The sequence below is a fragment of the Coregonus lavaretus genome (genome assembly GCF_964263955.1).
Source record: "Coregonus lavaretus genome assembly, chromosome: 25".
NCBI classification, from domain to species: Eukaryota; Metazoa; Chordata; class Actinopteri; order Salmoniformes; family Salmonidae; genus Coregonus; species Coregonus lavaretus.
In genome coordinates, this window is record NC_140012.1 from 18,446,470 (window position 1) to 18,465,128 (window position 18,659).

Genomic DNA, 18,659 nt, shown 5'->3' on the forward strand with positions numbered 1-18,659 from the left:
GTTTAATAAACAATGTCATGCTGTTGGGTGGTAACATTCAAATAAATGTAGTTTAAGCCCTGAAATGAAACGCAGTCTGAAAAGTATTTACACGTCATCTCAAAAGGAAACACAGGGCATTGCAAGGATTTTATAGGTTTGTGTATTTATATTAGTTTTTATTTATACACTGCTAAAAAAAATAAAGGGAACACTTAAACAACACAATGTAACTCCAAGTCAATCACACTTCTGTGAAATCAAACTGTCCACTTCGGAAGCAACACTGATTGACAATACATTTCACATGCTGTTGTGCAAATGGAATAGACAACAGGTGGAAATTATAGGCAATTAGCAAGACACCCCCAATAAAGAAGTGGTTCTGCAGGTGGTGACCACAGACCACTTCTCAGTTCCTATGCTTCCTGGCTGATGTTTTGGTCACTTTTGAATGCTGGCGGTGCTTTCACTCTAGTGGTAGCATGAGACGGAGTCTACAACCCACACAAGTAGCTCAGGTAGTGCAGCTCATCCAGGATGGCACATCAATGCGAGCTGTGGCAAGAAGGTTTGCTGTGTCTGTCAGCGTAGTGTCCAGAGCATGGAGGAGCTACCAGGAGACAGGCCAGTACATCAGGAGATGTGGAGGAGGCCGTAGGAGGGCAACAACCCAGCAGTAGGACTGCTACCTCCGCCTTTGTGCAAGGAGGAGCAGGAGGAGCACTGCCAGAGCCCTGCAAAATGACCTCCAGCAGGCCACAAATGTGCATGTGTCTGCTCAAACGGTCAGAAACAGACTCCATGAGGGTGGTATGAGGGCCCGACGTCCACAGGTGGGGGTTGTGCTTACAGCCCAACACCGTGCAGGACGTTTGGCATTTGCCAGAGAACACCAAGATTGGCAAATTTGCCACTGGCGCCCTGTGCTCTTCACAGATGAAAGCAGGTTCACACTGAGCACATGTGACAGACGTGACAGAGTCTGGAGACTCCGTGGAGAACGTTCTGCTGCCTGCAACATCCTCCAGCATGACCGGTTTGGCGGTGGGTCAGTCATGGTGTGGGGTGGCATTTCTTTGGGGGGCCGCACAGCCCTCCATGTGCTCGCCAGAGGTAGCCTGACTGCCATTAGGTACCGAGATGAGATCCTCAGACCCCTTGTGAGACCATATGCTGGTGCGGTTGGCCCTGGGTTCCTCCTAATGCAAGACAATGCTAGACCTCATGTGGCTGGAGTGTGTCAGCAGTTCCTGCAAGAGGAAGGCATTGATGCTATGGACTGGCCCGCCCGTTCCCCAGACCTGAATCCAATTGAGCACATCTGGGACATCATGTCTCGCTCCATCCACCAACGCCACGTTGCACCACAGACTGTCCAGGAGTTGGCGGATGCTTTAGTCCAGGTCTGGGAGGAGATCCCGCAGGAGACCATCCGCCACCTCATCAGGAGCATGCCCAGGCGTTGTAGGGAGGTCATACAGGCACGTGGAGGCCACACACACTACTGAGCCTCATTTTGACTTGTTTTAAGGACATTACATCAAAGTTGGATCAGCCTGTAGTGTGGTTTTCCACTTTAATTTTGAGGGTGACTCCAAATCCAGACCTCCATGGGTTGATAAATTTGATTTCCATTGATAATTTTTGTGTGACTTTGTTGTCAGCACATTCAACTATGTAAAGAAAAAAGTATTTAATAAGATTATTTCATTCATTCAGATCTAGGATGTGTTATTTTAGTGTTCCATTTATTTTTTTGAGCAGTGTATTAGTATTAAGATTTTTATTTGAAATTCAGTTTTTAGTTTCAGTTAGTTTTCAGATCTGATTTACTAGTTCTTTATTTAGTTTAAGTGTTATAAAGACATGTATATCTCGTCTTTATATTATTTCGTTTCAGTTAAAATTTTATTGTTAGGGACAGTAAGTAGCCTATGTGTGGGAGGATAGGAACCATTTATGTGTTGTATAATTTTTGGGTTGGAGGGACATCACTTCTTGCCACTGTGGGGCTGTAATGCATAAGGTGATGGGTCAGGTCATATGTTAGGTTAGGTTTAAAGGTAGACCCGTTGACTTTTTCCACATTTTGTTACGTTACAGCCTTTTTCTAAAATTTATTAAATTGTTTTTTTCCCTTATCAATCTACACACAATACCCCATAACGTCAAAGCGAAAACAGGTTTTTAGAATTTTTTGCAAATGTATAGGGCTGTTACGGTGACTGTATTACTGCCACACCGGCGGTCACGAGTCATGATGGCAATCAAATTCCACGGTAATTAGGCTTCTACAAGCTCTGATGCTGCTGATGGTCATTAGCAGCCTACCAAACTTGCTAACTGCCTGGTACTCAGCACGCTATTGTCCCTATAATCACTCTGACATCAATGCAAATGTGAAAGAAAATCTAATCAAACACTTCATGAGAGCCCATGAGCTCATGTTGCGCAACATTTTATAGGCTATGCAGCTGCGTGAGAAAACAGAGTTTTGATGTACTCTGCTAAAAAGAGGAGGATCCCATCAGCTTTCCATAGTCTAGGCCTACTATTTATCAACTTTCCTAATATTAAGCACATTGCTTTGCTTTACAACAGGAGTATAGCCTGGCTGGCATGAAAATGAACCACATGAAAGGCTTCCTCCATTCGCTGTTTAAGTGCATAGTTGACACATATTTATTTTCCCAATGCCCCTGTTCTGAGACAGGTGCATGATAATGCACCTGGGGATCAAAACTAATTTCACACATATATTATTTAGTATACAGTAAGGGAATTAAGTATTTGATCCCCTGCTGATTTTGTATGTTTGCCCACTGACAAAGACATGATCAGTCTATCATTTTAATGGTAGGTTTATTTGAACAGTGAGAGACAGAATAACAACAAAAAAATCCAGAAAAACACATGTCAAAAAAGTTATGAATTGATTTGCATTTTAATGAGGGAAATAAGTATTTGACCCCTCTGCAAAACATTACTTAATACTTGGTGGCAAAACCCTTGTTGGCAATCACAGAGGTCAGACGTTTCTTGTAGTTGGCCACCAGGTTTACACACATATCAGGAGGGATTTTGTCCCACTCCTCTTTGCAGATCTTCTCCAAGTCATTAAGGTTTCGAGGCTGATGTTTGGCAACTCGAAACTTCAGCTCCGTCCACAGATTTTCTATGGGATTAAGGTCTGGAGACTGGCTAGGCCACTCCAGGACCTTAATGTGCTTCTTCTTGAGCCACTCCTTTGTTGCCTTGGCCGTGTGTTTTGGGTCATTGTCATGCTGGAATACCCATCCACGACCCATTTTCAATGCCCTGGCTGAGGGAAGGAGGTTTTCACCCAAGATTTGACGGTACATGGCCCCGTCCATCGTCCCTTTGATGCAGTGAAGTTGTCCTGTCCCCTTAGCAGAAAAACACCCCCAAAGCATAATGTTTCCACCTCCATGTTTGACGGTGGGGATGGTGTTCTTAGGGTCATAGGCAGCATTCCCCCCCCTCCAAACACGGCGAGATTAGTTGATGCCAAAGAGCTCGATTTTGTTCTCATCTGACCACAACACTTTCACCCAGTTCTCCTCTGAATCATTCAGATGTTCATTGGCAAACTTCAGACGGGCCTGTATATGTGCTTTCTTGAGCAGGGGGAACTTGTGGGCGCTGCAGGATTTCAGTCCTTCACGGCGTAATGTATTACCAATTGTTTTCTTGGTGACTATGGTCCCAGCTGCCTTGAGATCATTGAGATCATTCTTGGAGAGCTCTTTGGTCTTGGCCATGGTGGAGAGTTTGGAATCTGATTGATTGATTGCTTCTGTGGACAGGTGTCTTTTATACAGGTAACAAGCTGAGATTAGGAGCACTCCCTTTAAGAGTGTGATCCTAATCCCAGCTCGTTACCTGTATAAAAGACACCTGGGAGCCAGAAATATTTCCCTCATTAAAATGCAAATAAATTCATAACATTTTTGACATGTTTTTTTTTCTGGATTTTGTTGTTATTATTCTGTCTCTCACTGTTCAATTAAACCTACCATTAAAATTATAGACTGATCATTTCTTTGTCAGTGGGCAAACGTACAAAATCAGCAGGGGATCTAATACTTTTTTCCCACACTGTATGTAAAGACAACTTTAAATGAAGAATAGTCTGATGGGTGACAATATTAGCCTATCACTTGTGGATTATGTAATATCACTTATGAATGATGCCCAGAGTGTGCAGTAAGGCAAGGAACAGCGCATGCCTTTTTTTTTGGTGACTTTTACTAATCATAATCACACACCTCATGTAGCCTAGCCCATAGGCCTGTATGTTTTGATAAGGTTTGTTTCACAAATAAAGTGGCCAAATAACTCCTTAAAATTAAGCACATTAATCCGCTTTATAACCGGTGAAGAGCCTAACAGGCATTCATAGGCTGCGCGTGAGTTTCAAGTTTGGGGAAGATAATTTTCACCATAAAAATGCACCTTTTTAATAAAGCATTACGTGCATAATCGCATTTGCCTTTACTTTCGAGAACAGTGTTTTCCCGCTAATTGGTGCATTTTGGAACATTCACACTTTTAGCCTTCTGCCGTGTGCGAATTGCTGCGCTTACAATGTGAAAAAATAGCCTAATAGTTTATCAACATTTTAAGCTAAACGTTCTGATCTGTGACATCAGCCTTATTGCTTTTTAAATGTTTTTTTTTTATGCAAGTGGTTGAATTCATTTCGTATGTATCGCAACCAACAACTGTCCCAGAGTATGTTTGGAATATTTATTTATTGCACAGGACAAGTTTTCCAATAGCATATATAACCTTTTGTACTATGGTAGATTGACATAGGCTAGTGTTTTTGCTGTTCGTTAGGCCTACTCATCTTGTTGGCTGACGAAAAGTAGGATAAATGTGGACAGTTCTAACATCTTCAGTATGCACCTCGGAATTCGATAAGAGGGACCCGCAGTTGCCTACCTGATGTGTCTGTCTTCATTCACTTGTAGCCTACTTCTTAGCTGAAATGCCTGTGAGATGGACCTGATCACATGATGGGCATTGGCTACATCTGAGAGAGCCATGTGAATGAGAGGTGCTTCAGAGCACGGCAGCCAGTAGAAGGGAATTATTATGATTATATTTAGCCAAAGGGCACAACGGCCACTTTGGCCGCAAAAGGCATGGTGTTTTTAGGGGACATTACGGCCACACAAGGGGGATGCAGGAGGGAAATTCGAGGCCTGGTGAGAATATTATCAAGTGCTTGTCAAATTGTGAATGAGAGACTGAAGTGTGTACAGCTTGTGACTTTTTTCAAATCATCATTAGAGTCCCATCATGCAGCCTTATAATGTATTAAAAATAAAATAATTTATATAGCCCAACGTTTGTATCACAACTAAAGTTGAATAAATAACTCTAAATTAAGCATGTAGGAGGACCAGTTTCTTTGTTAACCGCTCAACACAGAATTGCCACGTGCGCATTTCCTTTGAAATCGTTTGGAGAAAATATCCTTTCTATTTTATTAAGCTATGTTCAATTGTATTCTTCATACTATAAAATAATAAAAAATAATGCCACGGAATTCTAAGCAAATCTTGTCTGCTAAATGAACTAGTGTAGGCCACAGCCATATAGCATAGCCATATCAGGGCATAACATAAGGACAACTCAGAGTATGCTATTCTGTTATTCTGAAATAGACTACATTTTCTTCATAATATCATGTTTCTTTAGACCTTTCTAAAATAAATAATGGATTTATTGTGATGGTGTAGGCTATATTAAATTGATTTATTATACTTTTTTTAAATGTAGATGTTCCAAAGGTCTGCATCAGTCGCTTGTAGGCTATGTGTGGAAGCCAGGAGATGCTAAACATGTTTATGTTAATTTATGTTAATTAATGGTCAATTACCGTGAGACCGGCAGTAATTTGCTTGACAATCACTGGCTGACAAAATGTAATGACCGCCACAGCCCTAGTTGCACCTCCCCCAACTTCACTCCCCGTCTTTCGTCTACAGTTGGTTGCTTGAGCCTTACCACTCAAACCCAATCTCAATGTGACACGCCAGATTTAGAAGCTTGAAAACCCCGAAAAAAAGCAAGCTTGAAAGCCTCATTGAAAACCCCATTCTATTTTTACCCAAAATGTTTAGAAAAAAAAAAAAAAACTGAACATACTTCATGATGGTTTTTATTTTACACTGAAAAGGCCACTTTAAAGTGTGCAGTTTTGTCATGCAACACAATGCCACAAATGTCTCAAGTTTTGAGGGAACATGCAATTGGCATGCTGATTGCAGGAATGACCACCAGAGCGGTTGCCAGATAATTGAATGTTCATTTCTCTACCATAAGCTGCCTCCAACGTCATTTTAGAGAATTTGGCAGTACGTCCAACCAGCCTCACAACCACAGACCATGTGTAACCACACCAGCCCAGGACCTCCACCTCCACATCCATCTTTTTCTGCTGTGGGATCGTCTGAGGGGGGTGCTGAGGAGTATTTCTGTCTGTAATAAACCATTTTGTGGGGAAAAACTCATTCTGATGGGCTGGGCTTGGCCCCCAAGTGGGTGGGCCTAGGCCCTCCAAGGCCCACCCATGGCTGCACCCCTGCCCAGAAATCCATAGATTAGGGCCTAATGAATTTATTCCAATTTACGGATTTCCTTATATGAACTGTAACTCTTTTAAATTGTTGCATGTTGCGTTTATATTTTTGTTCAGTATATTTTAGTTAGTTTTGGAGTCAAAAGATAATAGTTTCAGTATAGTTTAAGTTTTTTTTAAACAGGTTTGTGAATTATTTTATTTCAGTTTACTAAATTGTTTTTCATGATTAGATTAGTTTTCGTTTTAGTTTCAGTTTTAATTTACTATAATAACCTTGCGGCATTTACATTGATTTTCTTCAAACTTTTCCTGCAGTGGGCTAAATCAGGGTCACACAGAGTGTTTCTTGGTAGGCTTAAACAAATCTACTTTGAAAGTTTACACCTCACACACATGGTTATTGCCTTAAAAATAAGAAGATCAGATATGGAGTTGAAATGTATACAATTTTGAGTTTGCATCCCAATATTACACTTTATTTACATCACAGAAGACTGAAATATTACAAAACCGTTTGACATAGAAACACTGGAAATTTGATTAATTATGAAATTATGAAGAATATTATAATGTTCCACCCATGAGGCCACTAGAGGGCGCTTTGGTCTTTTGACTGCAGGAAAGGGGTACAATTGAGATTGGGTTAAAATGTCAGAAAAACATTTCATGCCTGTTGTGACTTGTTACCTGTTCGGCAGTCTTTATCTAGCTTCTCAACAAGGTTTCTCTGCTCCATCTTCTTCAGGATGTCCAGTATGGTTTTAAGGGCCATAAATCTTTACCAGTTTATTCACTGTGTCCTCCCTGTCCGCATTCTCCAGCTGGCTCCTTGGGATGAGAGGAATGCCCTCAAGTGCATCGCTAACCAGGTGCCATTGGAATCTCTTTAACTTGTCTGAGACCAGCTCCTCCAGAGTTTCATGCAAACGCTTATTGATTGTAGCCATGGTGGACATGGTTCACTATGCAAAATGACCTACAAAGTTTTACTCTCCAAGTGTAGCGAGAGATTTGAGCTGGGATCTATCACTATAAACCATCTGATTATCCCCTCCCTGTCTCCTCCTGTCTGTCTTCTTTGTTAAGTTTACAGGTAATACGCCTGGTGCTAGCCGTTGGGCAGAAATGCCATCAAACTTTGCATGATCTATTTAACATAGGTATGAGGAAAATGCTTCACTGATATCATCCTGTCCCTTCCCTCTGAGAAGAGCAGTGCTCGTTTCCCAGTGCCTTCGTAGTGTTAATATCATTGTTAGAGCCTTCTTATGATGTATCTATAGTAGCCAAGGTGGGTAACACTTATTTTTAAGGGGTACTTAATGCAGTGTAATTACATATGTAATTACACAGTAACAAGTACTGTAATGAATTGTAATAATTCATATTTACACTGTAATAATAATATGTAACTGGTGGTAATTGCAGTCTAATTACAGAGGTGTAACAACGAATGCTTGTTACCATGCTTGTTACAAATGTTAAAGTTTCCAACTATATATCCCAACACACCTTAATTCAGCCTGAACATTTCAGCATGCACAAACCATGTGATAAATGTTAGCCAATTTAAAACCGACCACCTCATTGACACAACTCTGCAATAAAGGTCTCTGGAGTTTGATGCCCAATGGCAAAAAGGAGTTCACAAACAGTTCACATTCAAAAATACTTTAAATTGCTCAATCAATTAATGGTGCATTTGACAATGGGTCAATTGCTTCAACCATCAATCAAATTTTTTTTGACACATCAATAAGCAGTTATGGTTGCAATTTTGAGAAAGTAATTTGTGCTTGCCAAATCGTAAGCCTACTAAGCTTGGTTGAATAATGGTTTGTAAATGCACTTAAAATGCTCAGCAAGAACGGGTCGAGAAGAAGGTCAGTGTGCAAAATCCACACAAAAAAATGTTGGGTTGTTTTCTTTAAAAATTGCTAGGTTATTGATACTGAGTGCTGGGTTATTGGTGCTGGGTTATTGAGATATGACCCATCGGGTCAGATCAGAAGACTGGAGGCGTAGTTTAGTAGGGGTGTGGCTTTCAGAAAATATTTTTTGGCCACCCATGAGAGTAAATGTCATTCATATTCATCTGTTGCATACTGAACATCCTTAGAAAACATGGTTCTAGATAGAACCATACAGCATTCTTTGGTTTGTCTCCTTAGTAGAACTCTACATAGGGTTCTTCAAAGAACACCTGTATATAGTTCTATGTAGAACTCTCTAGGAAGGGTTTGACTAAGAATATTTTATAATCTAAGGGTTCTGCATAGAACTGTCTATGAAGGATTCTACCAGGAACCCTTTCATCTTTGGAAGTTTCTTCCTAAAAACCTTTGTGAAAGGGTAGGACTCTTCAGCCGTTTTAGCCTTTAAAATGGTATTATTTATGACAACACAGTCCATATATCATATGGGAATCCGGCCAGCATTAGGACAGTGGAATTGTTAATCACCTGCAACCTGCGTTCAGAATGACTGCCAGGGTAGGGTAAACTGACTACTGAGACTACCTTAATCATCTAAACTGGAACAACCATCTCAGTAACAGGTGCAATAAATCAACAGATTGGATTGGTTTAGAAAATGTTATGTTATTTATCTTTGTGTAGCATAAAATGAATCAGCCAATCAATGTACATGCAAAAACACATAACACAAACAATTCTGAAAATCTGCCTGCAATAGAGCATACTGGGAAATATTATATAGGGTTCTAATCAGAACCATTCTTGCCTTCCAAAGAATCCTTCTTGCCTTCCAATGAATCATCAAATAACAATTTCTTCCAATAATGGTTCATAGGATGTTAAAGGTTCTAGGTAGAACCCTTTGACTTACAAATAACCATTGTCTTCTAAAAAGGGTTCTTCTGATCAAAACGGTTCTTGGTAGAACACTATCCCTCCGCAAAGAATCCTTTTGGAACACTATATATATCACATGTTAAGATGGAGCATCATTTTTGTAGCTTCAATGATGCTACAAATGTTTGAGTTTGCTAAAACTCTATGCAAATCCCATTGTTGGATGCAATAAGGTGGTATACCTTATTATAATACGTAATAAGTAATCGTAATATCATAAAATGTGTAAAAAATTTTATATATATATATTGAGTATGTAAACTTAAAATAATGAACAGGAATAACATTTACTCTCACGTCTGGCCAATGAGATCAAGCTGAAAGCCACGCCCCTAATAAGCCACACCTCATGAATATAACCAAAGAATTTCGTTCAAAAAGACCCAGCTACTAGGTCAACCCAGCATGAAAGTAAAAAATACCTAACTGATGGTTAAATTATCCCATGTTTGGGTAATCCCAACAACCCAACATGTTGGGTTATTCACGCAAGGCAACTGGCTGGGTCAAAGTAACCCAACAAATTGGGTTGTTTTTAGCACATTATTTTTTAGAGTGCAGCAATGACAGATTGCCATGAAAGAAACAAAGTGGTGTAGACAAGACAAAAATGTCAACACAGGAGTAAGTTTTCCATGCAATTTGTTTTGCTTTTTTGTGTACATGAATTCGGCTGGACGATTTAGCATAGGTAGTTAGCTAGTTAGCCTAGTGTTGGCAAGCTAGTTAACTGTAGATAGCTATCGTTAGCTTCTCTGGCGTTTTTGTTAGGCCTACCAATTAGGCTAGCTAGCTGGTTACCATCTACAGAATATACTTTCCATGCAATCTGTTGAGTTTTCTTTTGGATTATCTAGCATGCTAGCTAGTTTTCTAACCTTGACTAGCCAATGCCTCACAAAGAAGGGCACCGATTGGTAGAAATGTACAAATAAAAAAAAGCAGAAACGGAATGTCCCTTTGAGGATGGTGAAGTTATTAATTAGGATTTGTATCAATACACCCAGTTACTACAAATATACAGGCGTCTTTCCTAATTCAGTTGCTGGAGAGAAAGGAAACTGCTCAGGGATTTCACCATGAGGCCAATGGTGATTAAAAAACAGTTACAGAGTTTAATGGTTGTGATATGAGAAAACTGAGGATGGATCAACAACATTGTGGTTACTCCACAATGCTAACCGAAATGACAGAGTGAAAAGAAGGAAGCCTGTACCAAATAAAAATATTCCAAAACATGCATCCTGTTTGCAACAAGGCACTTAAGTAATACTGCAAAAAATGTGGCAAAGAAATGAACTTTTTGTCATGAATACGAAGCGTTATGTTTGGGGCAAATCCAACACAACACATCATGAGTATCACTCTTCATATTTTCAAACATGGTGGTGGCTGCATCATGTTATGGGTGTGCTTGTCATCGGCAAGGACTAGGGAGTTTTGTAGGATAAAAATAAACGGAATAGAGTTAAGCGCAAGCAAAATCCTAGAGAAAAACCTGGTTCAGTCTTCTTTCAAACAGACACTGGGAGACAAATTCACCTTTCAGAAGGACAATAACCTAAAACACAAAGCCAAACTGGAGTTGCTTACCAAGACGACATGGAATGTTCCTGAGTGGCCTAGTTACAGTTTTGACTTAAATTGGCTTGAAAATCTATGGCAAGACTTGAAAAGGGCTTTCTAGCAATGATCAACAACCAACTTGACAGAGCTTGAAGCATTTAAAAAACAATAATGGGCAAATATTGTACAATCCAGGTGTGCAAAGCTCTTAGAGAATTACCTAGAAAGATTCACAGCTGTAATCGCTGCCACTAGTGTTTATAACCTGTATTGTCTCAGGGTGGTGAATACTTCTCTAATTAAGATAATGGGTGTTTTATTTTTCATAAACCTTTCATAAATGTTAGAATCTTTCTTCCACTTTGACATTAGTGTATTTTGTGTAGATCGTTGACCAAAAATGACAAATGTATTTGTCCAAAATGTGGAAAAAGTCAAGGGGTGTGAATACTTTCTGTAGGCACTGTATTTGTAAATATTCACTGTACACATGATTCGTGGAAAATTGTTTCCTGTTTAAGTAATGTCTCTGGTCATTTTCAGGTGGGTCAAACAAAAACACCCTAATGATTGGTTGACAATAGAGCCTCCCACAATGCAGTGATGGCTGCAGAATGACGTTGCTGAAGAGCAACTGCAGAAACTTGCTGTAAACTGCAGTCAAATCTTCATGCCCTTTGATTGCATGATTTTTGTAAAGTTCATGCAGTCGACATGTAGGCGCAAGTCTGACAATTCTTTACCTGTAATGCAACACACTTTGAAAGGTGGTCACCAACTTGCCAAAAGTGATCCTCTTGAACGCGCCAACTGACTGACTGATTTAGTGAGTTAGTTAGCCTAGCTTAGATACATTTGTAAATTAATGCATGGAAAAAAATGGCATCACAGACTTTCTGATATTGAAATGGTGCGGCAGGTAGCTTAGTGGTTAAGAGCGTTGTGCCAGTAACCGAAAGGTTGCTGGTTCTAATCCCTGAGCCGACTAGGTGAAAAATCTGTTGATGTGCCCTTAAGCAGGGCACTTATCCCTAATTGCTCCTGTAAGTTGCTCTGGATAAGAGCTTCTGCTAAATGACAAAGAAAAAAAAAAGTTATGTTTAGCTCATAAAAACATTGTTTTGATAAACAGGCTTTTATTAATGTACTATTGTTTTAAAGTATTTAATCCTTACTTCAAGAGGAGTTAAGTAGTTGTCTTAAAGAGCAACTGCACCTAAAAAACAACTTCTTATTTAGAAAACAGTTATTCTACTGTCAAAATTGACTACAAAGTCTAAATATGATAACTTTGGTCAAAAGTCAGTCTCATCCAAAACATGACCGCATCACAACGTAAATGAAGGTTGGGTTTGTTTGAATCCTGCCCACATGTCCACAGCTGGCAGTACACAAGTAATCAGTAATTCGCGACCCAATCGTAATGCCTTTTGTACATTTGGGTTGTCTTTGGATATCCCTATGGGGTGAGTTAGGGATTTGATTTTGATTTGGCTAGTTGGGGAGGATTGGTAAATCACACTATGTTAAAATTCCAATAGCTCAACATTTCAATAACTTAAAAACCTAAAACCAGCTATAAATTGTAGCAATTCATGTACAAATATAAAAAGCATTTAATGAGAAAACGAAAAGGTGTGCAACAAGAAAATATTGTCTCATTTACATTGTGTAATTTATTGACGGGCCCTAACTAGCCCCAGAGATAGGCTAACTTTGAAACGGTTGCACCCCTAATTGGCGAAATTATTCCGAACTGCGAACACACACAAGAGACACCAACATCAAACCACACCCCGAAACCAACACGTTTGAAGCTTTGCTTGATCCATTACAAACAGGTTTGAGGAAACTACTTCACTCATTCTAACCCATCCCTCCAAGAAGAACCACAGCATGAGAAGGCTCCCATTACTCTAATCTATGTTACAGTCACATTATTCACTTTTTCAAGAAAGACAAGATAACAAGAAGGAATTGCATTGTTAAGTTTATGTTTTTCCCTCATTATCGAACACACGCACACACACACACACAAACTAATTTTTTGGGAACACATATTGTCATTCAGTCCAATTCAAAATCCTATTTTCCCTAACCCCTAACCCTAAACCTACCCCTAACCTTAACCCTAACCCCAAAACCTAACCTAAACCCTAGCTCCTAACCCTAACCATAAACCTAATTTTAACCATATACTCCAGAATGTCATGAAGAGTGATCAGATGAATTTCAATTAATTGCAAAGTCCCTCTTTGCCATGAAAATGAACTTAATCCCCCAAAAAACTTTCCACTGCATTTCAGCCCTGCCACAAAAGGACCAGCTGCCATAATGTCAGTGATTCTCTCGTTAACACAGGTGAGAGTGTTGACGAGGACAAGGCTGGAGATCACTCTGTCATGCTGATTGAGTTAGAATAGCAGACTGGAAGCTTTAAAAGGAGGGTGGTGCTTGAAATCATTGTTCTTCCTCTGTTAACCATGGTTACCTGCAAGGAAACACATGCCGTCATCATTGCTTTGCACAAAAAGGGCTTCACGGGCAAGGATATTGCTGCTAGTAAGATTGCACCTAAATCAACCATTTATCGGATCATCAAGAACTTCAAAGAGAGAGGTTCAATTGTTGTGAAGAAAGCGTCACGGCACCCAAGAAAGTCCAGCAAGCGCCAGGACCGTCTCCTAAAGTTGATTCAGCTGCGTGATCGGGGAACCACCAGTGCAGAGCTTGCTCAGGAATGGCAGCAGACAGGTGTGAGTGCATCTGCACGCACAGTGAGGCGAAGACTTTTGGAGGATTGCCTGGTGTCAAGAAGGACAGCAAAGAAGCCACTTCTCTCCAGGAAATCTTCAGGGACAGACTGATCTTCTGCAAAAGGTACAGGGATTGGACTGCTGAGGACTGGGGTAAAGTCATGTTCTCTGATGAATCCCCTTTCCAATTGTTTGGGGCATCCGGAAAACACCTTGTCCGGAGAAGACAAGGTGAGCGCTACCATCAGTCCTGTGTCATGCCAACAGTAAAGCATCCTGTACCAACCCATCCTCCGAGAGCAACTTCTCCCAACCATCCAAGAACAGTTTGGTGACGACCAATGCCTTTTCCAGCATGATGGAGCACCTTGCCATAAGGCAAAAGTGATAACTAAGTGGCTTGGGGAACAAAACATCGACATTTTGGGTCCATGGCCAGGAAACTCTCCAGACCTTAATCCCATTGAGAACTTGTGGTCGATCCTCAAGAGGGGGATGGACAAACAGAACCCCACAAATTCTGACAAACTCCAAGCATTGATTATGCAAGAATGGGCTGCCATCAGTTAGGATGTGGCCCAGAAGTGAATTGACAGCATGCCGGGGCGGATTGCAGAGGTCTTGAAAAAGAAGGGTCAACACTGCAAATATTGACTCTTTGCATAAACTTTATGTAATTGTCAATAAAAGCCTTTGACACTTATGGAATGCTTGTAATTATACTTCAGTATACTATAGTAACATCTGAGAAAAATATCTCATAACACTGGAGCAGCAAACTTTGTGAAGATCAAAACTTGTGTCATTCTCAAAACGTTTCACCACAACTGTATGTATGCAGTCAGACTCGTCAGAAATACAGCTCCTCATATGTGCTGTGTTTGCCATCTAGTGGAGCACAGTGAGAGTTGTCTGCTGAGTCAGTAAAGAACACAAACACACAAATAATGGTACACATCTTTATATAGGAGGCATTGTAAACAAGCTAACTCTATGCTTCCTCACTGGTACCATTTCTCAGTACATTTTGATATTATTGTTTGGTAATAATAATAATAAGTCATTTAGCAGACGCTTTTATCCAAAGCGACTTACAGTCATGTGTGCATACATTTTTACGTATGGGTGGTCGAACCCACTACCCTGGCGTTACAAGCGCCATGCTCTACCAATTGAGCTACAGAGGACCACCTCACTAGACCTCCATTTTGGTTGAGTATGTTACCTGTTTAATCTATTTATACTAAATGAAATCATTTCTGACTAAATTATTATTGAATATAAATTACAGAAGACATTAAGATGTAAATCATATAACATGTTTTAAATAATTTTGCTAGTCTAAAGAAATACTTACAAATGTTCTTCTGTCATCAGATTGCTATATAATATGATGTGGTTAGCTAATATGTTTGTTACCTATCCAGATGTTGTAAGATCTGGCATTTGCTGCAATGTAGTCGGGCAGGAACTTGACCTCGATTACTAATTGGGGAGTTCCTGCCTGACTAAATTACAGACGCCTACCAAATCTCACAACGCCTGGATAGGTGTTTTTAACATATCAGCTATAACCCCATAATATGATATAGCAATCTGCTCGACTGCTGCCCAGTTGATGGCGTGGCACACAACCATTGGTTGATGCCACGCAATGCCTGCAATGTAGTCGGGAAGGAACTCGACCAGAGTGTTTTGAGTTTTAACTTGAAGATGGACCTTCTGGAGAGTGGACTCTCTGGCCAACCACCTTTAAGACACTAGAGTTATGAGCATCACTTGTTGAACCACAAGAGGGCAAGCTTGTTCCACCTACAAAATAGGACTGAAATTAAATTGTCTGAGAGAGCGAAAGAGATGGGCGATAGAAAAACAGTATGCGTCAGAATTTTATAGACAGGATAAACATCATCTAGGCAGGGGAATTTAAGAATCAAGATAAGGAAAGACACAATCCTACAAGGGATTTAGGAAATGCCACAGCCTAAGCATGTATACATTTGTTTTTTTTATGTAGCCTTAAAGGATGTGGTTAATTATCAAACTGACAATACTACCTGTGTACAGACAGAGTTCTGTACAGAATGTAACAAAAAGGGCTTGGTTCATCACTGATTCAGATGCCGGTGGCTATGATGTGCTTCCTATCATACTTTCTCCCATTGGCTAAAGAAGAGTGTGTGGAGAAACTGAGTGGAACATAGGTTGGGAGAAGTATGACCATGAAGTGTCTTATAATGTCAGTTTGACTACAGGGATTGGGTTAATGTGTGTGTGTGTGTGTGTGTGTGTGTGTGTGTGTGTGTGTGTGTGTGTGTGTGTGTGTGTGTGTGTGTGTGTGTGTGTGTGTGGTCGGCAGGTCACAAGGGGTCTTCCCCTCCTCTCCAGCCAGTCAGTCTCTCTAAGTGGGTAGCTTTTGAAGAGCTGAGGAGAGGTGGGGGAGATACGGGGGTTACTCGGCTGCTGCTATAGAGAAGTCAGTTCAATCTTCACTCACACAATCTTTGCTTAACCACTCACGCTCTGTCGGGAGTCAGGACCTTTCATCAGTATGAAGGGCCTTTCTCACTCTCTCTCTCTCCCTCCCTCCCCCACCATCTCTCCCTCTCTCCCTCCCTCACCGTCTCTCCCTGCCTGTCTCTCCCTCCCCGTCCCTCACTCTCTTTCCCTCTCCCTCCATGTCCATCCAACCCTCCCTTTCTCCCTCCCTCCCTACACGTGTCTGTCTCCCTCCCTGTGCCACTGTGTAGAGCATGACACGACTGCTAATCAGGATGCTACAGCGTAAACAGGATCCAGGTTGAGTAGAAGTTGCCTAGACCAGGCACAGATCTAGGTATCAACTTACCATCCACAAATCTTAACCTGTTACGGAAACCAGTAATGATAGAGACCGGTACAACATGAGGCACGGGAGGGAGACAGCTGCCCTGCCACCCACCTGTATTCTCAGTAAACAGTACACACACGCACACACACACACACACACACACACACACACACACACACACACACACACACACACACACACACACACACACACACACACACACACACACACACAGATTTCTTGATCCTCAGAAACAAATTGGGAATAGCTTTTGAAAAAGGAGTTGAATACCCTCCCTTAGTCACAGACAAAACAACCTGTTCAGACAGACACAATAAATGACTTTATACTAGGCCTGTCATGGTGTTACTGGGACTGTCATACACCTACGTAGTATGTACACCATATAAACAAGCACATGAACAGGCTATTATTGAGATATTGTAAGGTAAGGTATCAACAGACTACATACAGCACCTAGCCCTGCCATAGCTACTGACAATACTCCCTCCAAGACAGATTGGTAGCCCTATTTAAAAGCCCTGTCTAAGCTGGGGGGTCTACTAAGCTATATGGAAATGTTTTAAAAGGCTATTTTCTAACATACTGTGTCTGTCGAACACGACCAGGCCTATTCCCTGCAGTCCTTGGGCTGTACATAAGAGTGGCATGCTCTTGAGGCAATGTCTACAGCCTTCTCTCTGCCTGCCAGACACTGCTATCACCCTGACTATTGCTGTACAGATTCACGTCTACAGGGTCCGCAGAGTCAATGGAGGTGGATGACAGCCAGAAAGACATGCTTTGCTCCCTCCCTCCTGGAGAGATAGGGATGGAGAGAAAAAGAGAGGGGTAGTCATTCATCATGCCTCCTTTTCACAGCTCTGTCAATCTCCCCTGTGAGCCTATCCAAACCAAGCCACGGGCTGACAGATAAAGTCCGATCCACAGATAACTCCGTCATTTACCGTGTGCGCTTGGGTGGAGTCCGATTTTTTGGAATAAGTTGCACATTTTGGTAACCTCGCCGGTCCATGTTTCTTAGATTCTCGAATAGCAACATTCACAAGGGGGCGATAGCAGAGATTTTATTGTGGTTCTCTTCCCATTTGTGATAAAAGCAAAGAATAATCACATTGAAAACATTATCACTGCTGTTAGCTAATTTCAAAGATACCAACTGCATATTTGAATAATAGCTGCATGTACATTACCTCGTTTTGTGCCTGCCAGTTGGCTCTAGACTACTCCGCTAGCAGCTTGCTAGCTAGCTGGCTAAAAACAGCAAGCAAGCTAGCCTTTTAGCTTCCCTCATCTCCCCCATGTGAAATAATCTGATTTTATAATGAAATATTATGCCCTGGCAAATATTCACATACTTGTGTAACTAACATTATCCCAGTATGATATGCTGCTTGAATCTATTCGCTCCCATATCAGCTAAAAATAGAATGTCATAATTTTTGCTCAGTAAGAAAAAGCACATGGCTAGCAGCAGTTTTTACCATTTAAAAATAGCCTAGAATCACATAGTTATTACTTCTAAACAAAATACCTTTTGGAGGGGACTCTAACAAAGCTACAATGTTGTTTGATTTATTGTTTGAACAGTTGTTGAGATTATATTTGGTTATCAATGCAAAATAGGCTGAGTATTTGATGCATAGTTTATAGATCAGATCAAGGAACAGCATTTATACTTTCATCACTTTTGCTTTAACAGATTTATAGCAACATTGGTGCTTATTTTTTAGAGCAGTTTAAATTGATAAATGTAGTTAATTATTTTGTAAAACAACTTTCTGCCAAAAGAGAAAGAGGAACAAATTAAATGTTTCTGGTTCCATTTCAACCAAGCAAGTTTGTTGGTACACTTCCCCCACCATAGGTCAAGGAATAATCTGCTCTGTTACAAAAATTTTATGGAACAAAACTGTACTAGGAGCTGCCCATTTTGAGAAAAACAAAATTCACGTACTGCTTTGCACTCTGTATTGCTGCATTGCGTAACGTCTGGATTCTCCTTAAGAGTCAAT